The sequence below is a fragment of the Quercus lobata genome, chromosome 6, assembly GCF_001633185.2.
Source record: "Quercus lobata isolate SW786 chromosome 6, ValleyOak3.0 Primary Assembly, whole genome shotgun sequence".
NCBI classification, from domain to species: Eukaryota; Viridiplantae; Streptophyta; class Magnoliopsida; order Fagales; family Fagaceae; genus Quercus; species Quercus lobata.
In genome coordinates, this window is record NC_044909.1 from 9,182,963 (window position 1) to 9,190,068 (window position 7,106).

At 32.0% G+C, this 7,106-nt stretch overlaps 1 pseudogene; it reads left to right on the top strand.

Annotated features, from left to right (window-relative positions):
* Window positions 1-1,700: 1,700 nt before the first annotated feature.
* LOC115994134 lies at window positions 1,701-6,887 on the top strand (annotated as a pseudogene).
* Window positions 6,888-7,106: the final 219 nt, after the last annotated feature.

Consider the following 7,106-nt stretch of genomic DNA (forward strand, 5'->3'; position numbering starts at 1 on the left):
CAAACCCAACGTCCCACCAAAGAGAGGGGCAAAAACGGTATAGGACTAAGTTTGAAAGAAAATCTAAAATATCTGTGGAAAGCTGCCTTTACTACCATTTAATGCTCTGCACCTGACGGAACCGAATTCTTTGGCTTTTACAACCACCCCCAACGACTTTGGGTATGGGTTGATGGGACAAGTATCAGTCTTGGAAGATTTAACCCTACACGTGGACGAAGGACAGTGGACACGGGCTAATATAAAAGGAAAAGTGAGTAATCTATAGACTTGGCTGGGAAAAATGGCCAAAAACCAGAGCCTCCCAGCCCACCTCCAGGAGAAAGACTCCAGGGGTGAAGATAACATAACCTTGTATGAACACCATGAAAAACCCACCACCTGGTGATCAAGACCTAGCCTTTCAAACCCACGCTCTACAAATGACATTGTTTGGGCCTTTTCACGTGCGAACCCAACACAGTTAGGTTCGTTACGATTTGCGTCCTTACAATATATATATATATATATATATATATCTTCACCTTGAAATAAAAAATTAAAAAAAAAAGTTCCTTGTTCCATCATTTGAGTTATAAATTAATTAATTACAAATGCCTAATTAGTAATTACATTCTTTATAATAAAATATCCGAGCTTTTAAATGGAGCATTACCTTAGGAGTCGATCGCTTCCTTTTTCTTTTCTTTTTTTCTCACATAATCATAAAGCCTTTTCCTAGGGCTCATTTACACTTAGGTGCTCCCATTGTATGTTTGTATCTTTTTGAGGAAGATTGTATGTTTGTATCTGATACTACATTATTAAGAATTTTTATTTCTAAAGTCCATTTCTCTAAGTCCCAATAAGATGGGAACAAATTTCTAAAGTCCATTAAGTTCCATTGAAAAGAGGTCATAAATTAACAATAAAATAAAATATCAAAATCTATCATCTAGTAGGTTTGAGTAAATATGGTACAATTGGTTATTATTAGACTTATACCGTAAGGGAGAACCTACTTGTTCCATCAATTGGTGGTAACCAAATCATGTATGGGACCTGAAAGTTACTAATTGTTACTGATAGGATTTGAATCCATCTTTTTTCTTTATTTTTTAACAAATTGTTAATGATAGGATTTGAATCCATTTTTTTCTCTCTTTTTTAACAAATTGTTACTGATAGTCTTTTTCTCTCTCTTTTTTAACAAATTGTTACTAATAGGATTTGAATCCATCTTTTTCTCTTTTTTTTTTTTAACAAATTACTACTGATAGGATTTGAATCTAGAATATACATGTCCTTTATGAAATTATGTATTTTTTATATATGATGCAATGGCTGATTTAGCTTTTATAGTTGGTTCTTACAAAGTCCACATTAACATCAATAAATCATAAGTTCACAACTCAAATTAATAATACATAATTAGTTTTACCTTTTCAAATCACCCCCCATTCAATAGTCACCTAACCATGCAAAGACAATGTCCATATTATTCTAAATATAAACAATATAATAGCATCAGCATCAATCTAACTTATCTACAATCGTATTAGAATAATACGATTGTAGATAAGTTAGATAGCCATGTGGAATTATTATAAATATAAACAATAATGTTACTTAGCCATATGAAATTTTGCTAAATATAACTATCTAGCGATTATATATAAATACAAACATTAGCATAAAAAAAAAAAAAAAAAAAAAACACGATGGCACTAACTACTACTAGCACAGCCACCATCACCACTTTACTAATCTCCCTCTTCTTCCTCCCGAAAATTTATTCTTCTGAATTCACCCATATACATTTTGCAAAGGCAGACGTGGATCTTTTGGAATTTCCTCTAAATTTAGAATCCTTTGAAGCTGAATTCTTTTTGTATGGCGCTTTGGGTTATGGCTTAGATAAAGTTGCTCCAAATTTAACCAAGGGAGGTCCAACACCCTTTGGTGCTAAAAAGGCAAATTTAGATAATTTTATCCAAGATGTTATCCTGTAATTTGCTTACCAAGAAGTTGGACACTTGCGGTTTCTCTTTTAAAATAATTATTTAATTTCTTTTGGGATTTTTTGTTTGGGTTTAATGGCTAATGGGTTCCAGTTAGTTTGATTGATAAATATTTTTAGCCTTAAATAAGGGATTTGGGTTTGAATACCACCTATATTGAATAGAAACACATTGATGTCTTAACATAATGATAAACAATTATCATAATTATCATAATGTAGATACTATAGATTTTATATCCTATCATAGCTATAATTTTTTTTTAAAAAATTATCATGGTACTCTTTTTGATAATCAAAATTATCATGGTACTAACTATTAAGTTCTTGGTGCAAGGCCATTCAAAAAGTCGTTAAAGGATTTCCAAGACCATTATTAGACTTAAGTAAAGAATCATTTGCAAAAACAGTTGATGCTACAATAGGGAAAAAGTTGTCCCCACCTTTTGATCCTTATTACAGTGGAGTTCACTTCCTCCTTGCTTCTTACCTTATTCCTTATGTTGGACTTATTGGCTATGTTGGAACAATTCCAAAACTCAAAGCCCCTAGTTCTAGAAGGGTAATCAAGATTTAAACTTGATCCATAGTAATGTTCTACAAAACAGGTAGTATCAATAATCTATTGCTTATACTACCACTACAAAACACACAGGTCTTAGGCCGCGTTTGTAAAAACGCGACTACAAACGGCATAAAGCCTCGTTTTTAAAAAACGCGGCTTAAAGTGGGCAAAAGAAGCCGCGTTTTAAACATGTGGCTATAGAATATGTCTATAGCCGCATTTTTAGTGTTTATAGCCGCATTTTCAGGGGTGGAGCTATTGCCGCATTTAAAAAACGCGGCTATAGGACCTTCCTATTTCATTTTTTTTTTTTTTAATCTTAACTATGGCTACATTTATAAAATGTAGCTCTAGCTTACCTAAAGCGGCTTTAAATTTAGTCTAAAGTTGCGTTTTAAACACGCGACTTTAAATTTAGTCTGAAGCCACGTGTTTAAAACGCGGCTTTAGTTTGGGATGGGGTCACATTTCTTAAACGTGGCTTCAGTTTTTGCCTATAACTGCAGGTTAAAAACCCGGCTTTAGGCTTTATATAAATAGTATAGTAAAAAACCTACTAACCCTAGCACACCCTCTGAATCGCTTCATTTTCCCTGTGCCTCTCTTCATTCACACACACAAAAGAAAAGAGAAATCCCAAAAAATCCCAACCACGACCTCTTCTTTTTCTTCTTCCTTTATATTTCTTCTTCAATTTCTCTAACCTACATTCTCATTAGTTAGATTTTAGAAACCCATCAATTTTTGTTTTTGGGTTTTCTTTTTCTTTCATTCTTTCAATTTTTTAGAGGAAGAAAACGATATGAGACTGATAGTGGAAGAGGAAGAGAGCATCGTGGTATTGGTGCCTCCGTCGAATTTCCCAACGGTGGAGGACGGCATTTCTAGATCGGGCTTTCCTTAACCTAACAATCTTCAATCCATCATGTAGGTTTTTTTTTCTTCTCTATATCTATGTATTTATGTATCCAATGTTGAGATTTTAACGTTGTTCTTGAAGGGTTTGTTTGTTTCATAAGAAAATTTTTAAAGACAATTTCTTTTTCTCTTTCTTTTAGTTTATTTTCTTTTTTGCTTCAGATTTTTGTTTTAAACCAAAAAATATATATATGTTTAAAATTTTAGAATTTTCTAGAGTTTGATTGGTTGATAGGAAGTTTTGATGGGAAACAAAACAGAATTTCGATGTTTGTAGAAGTTCTTGAGTTTGTTTTGTTGATAGGAAATTTTGACTTAAAGAAAAGAGAATTTCGAGAATTATTTTTTCTTCTTTCGAGATTTTTTAGTCGCTTAGAAAAAGTTTGAGAAAAAAATAAAGAAAAAGATGTAAAGAATACACAATCTTAATTTTTTTTTGGGTAGGCAGAGGTTGTTATTGCTAATGTCTTGGTCAGCAGAGGTTGTTGATAAGGTAAAAATAGATATCATCTTGAAACCGCCAAAATCTCTCTCAAACACGCAAATACACAATCTGGCCGTGCAACAAGTGACAAAAAAGTGAAATATCTGTGAAGTTTTGGTGACACCGCAATTAATGAAAACCAAGTTTTTTTCCTTAATTTGCTGTTTGTTATGTGCTAAGGGCCGTATGATGTGTTATGCCAACATCTGGCCCACCAAATTTTCTAAAAGAAATAAATTAGAGAAAGTTATTCTTAATCTATTGTGCTATGTGCACCCTTGTTTTGTTTGGTTATAGTAATGCTGTGCTACCACGTGTATATTGTTGGGAGTAGCTTGTGTGCTTTATTAATTTAATTTTTCATTGATTGTTTGGTATAAGAAGTGGGAAGCTTAAGAGCCAATATATGTATAAAAATATATTAAGGGTTGGTTTCATTGTCTCATTATGATTTTGAGATTTTAATGAGCAATATGGTAGGTGGTAGCAAGTGAAGGCAGATCTTAGCCTGGAAAAGTTAAGAGGTCCAAACTAGAAAGGGGAAAAAAGGGTCAAAAGGAATCAAGCCAAAATAAAAAGGTCATAAGGAATTATAATCTATATTGAAAAGTGAGATTTGTATCAATAATTGGAGAGAAGATACCTGTCTATAGTGGTAATTTTATTTTTTGGATAAGTACATGCCTATAGTCAGGGACGGAACTATGTTCAAGAAGAGGGGGGCTGTGGCCCCCCTCCCCCCCCAATTTTTTTTAAAATATTAAATAATAGGTATATATTTAAGATTTTAGAAAAGAAGTCTATGAAAAATTATATTTGCCCCTCTCAAGAAAATTATATTTGCCCCTCTCGACTTCAAATTCTAGTTCCGTCCCTGCCTATAGTGGTAACTTAGTTGGGTGAAATTCTTTTTGATAGTAACTAGAGGAATTGGGGATAGGGGGGTGTTTGTTTATAGGAAACCAGGTAATCCAGTTCTGGCAATAAAATTTTTTTTGTTTGCTTAAAAATAATTAAAAGAAGTTTCGACATTGATGTGTTTCACCCATACGTGAAAAAAATAAAAACAAAACATCAATAACAGGGAATATTTAGGTGGGTTAAAGGTATGTTGAGTGATGTCTTGGTTCACGAGTGTCAGTTGTAGGTGTATTGCCATTGGTGCTTGAGATGTTTGTAATTATGATTGATTGTCTGAACTAACTGTTGTGAGGATAAATCACCTCTGATTTATGACTTGCAATAAAAGTTTTTATATGCAAAAAATAATTAAAAGAAGTTGCAACAATGACTTTTTTAATAATTTTTTTTTAGTTTTTAATTTTTATTTTTAGTAAGATGTGTTTTGAATAATTTGTGACAAATTGATATTGCACTGATTAGCTAGACATGTTTCACCATACACGGGAAAAAAAAAAAATTCATCAATAACTGTGGCCATAGATCACGTTTAAAAAAGTGCGACCATAAACCCCTTAGGCCTATAATCATGGGGTTTAGGTCACATTTGAAAACGAGGCCTAAAAAAATATGGCTATAGGCCAAATCGTTCTATAGCCACGTTTTTAAAAACGTGGCTATAGAACCTTTTTTTTGTAGTGTACCCTTTTGTTTTGTAGAATAAACTATTTTTTTATGCTAAGAAATGATAAAGCTTTTTTTTTTTTTTTTTTTTTTTTTTTTTTTGAGGAAACAATAATACTTATTTTTTAAATATGCTTATAATATATTACATAAATAAAGTACCACTACAAAATGGCTTAACTTTTGTAATAGTAGTCTGGGGTTATACGGACTGAAACTCTAACACACACAACCAATGTGGGATAAACATGTAATACTTATTAGAACATACAAACAATAATAAAGTTTGACAAATGAAATTTGTAATTCTTTTAATGGTCCATAATCAAGTTATATTTCATATAACTCACCTAATAATTTTTTAATTATATTAAAATTTTGAAAATCCTATCATTTAATTATATATGTTTTCTACATTTTTATCGTACAAGCCAAATTTGGTATCAACTAGATATAATTTTCTTTTTAATTAGCAGTATCATTTTTTTCTAACTATTTTTAAAGTAAAAGAAAATTGAATTTTAAGCATTTCATAAATGAGATAATAATTAATCTCTGATAATCTTTATGTTTTGCATACATATAAGATAAAAGGTGACAATGTAATTCAAGTTATTTAATAGTGGATTTTTCAAAATTTACATTTAATATATATAGTTATTGAGTAGTGTAACGTTGATAAATGTTACACCAAATTTAATGTAAACCCAACCCATTTTATTATTTGAGAAGTAGATTGTTAGAGCACGAAAACAAGAGTACATTCACAACACTTACTTTAATATCATAATAAATTACTACTTGTCCAAAAATTATCAAACCGTTATTCTAAAAATGTTGACTTGTATATGTTCAGCTTGTTGCAGGCCTTTTAGGCGTGGAATCAGGCCAAAATGCTGTTATTCAAGCATACCTATACGAGCATGCAAAGGAGATAGTGTCACCATATGGAATAACTGTGGGAGAGTTTATAAATCGCTTTTCAGAACTAAGAGATAGGCTTGGACATCAAGGTCACAAAGATGAAGGCCTTGTGGTTCCTCTAGCTGAAGGTGTTGAGGGAAAGATCAATGGAAATGTGCTTGCTGGAGACGCAGACTCTGTTGCATTTGACAGGACCATAGAAGAGATATTGAGGATTGTGTATGGCTCTGGTGATGAGAAAAAACCCGGTGGATTCTATCCAAAAGGAGGCAATGGTCGCATTGCTAGATCTCATCTACTTTAATTATATGCACACAACTTTATTACAAGAAACCAAGCTTCGGTGTTTTTTGGTTCATTGTTCAAGCTATGTGCCCATTGCATTAATAATGAATAAAACCACGTTCCTCCTATATTTTGTCTATAGACAAATAAACTAACCACTCATTTCGTTTGTATTTAGTCCATAGCCAACTAAACTAACCATCACCCGTTATGTTTCTTTCTGAAAATGATTAAAAAGTGTCGTGTAGTAGTATATCATATGTATAATATGTAATATATCATTGATTCTATAGATATTTGATTCTGTAGATAATTAAATTAAACTAGAATCTAGCACATGTCCCATA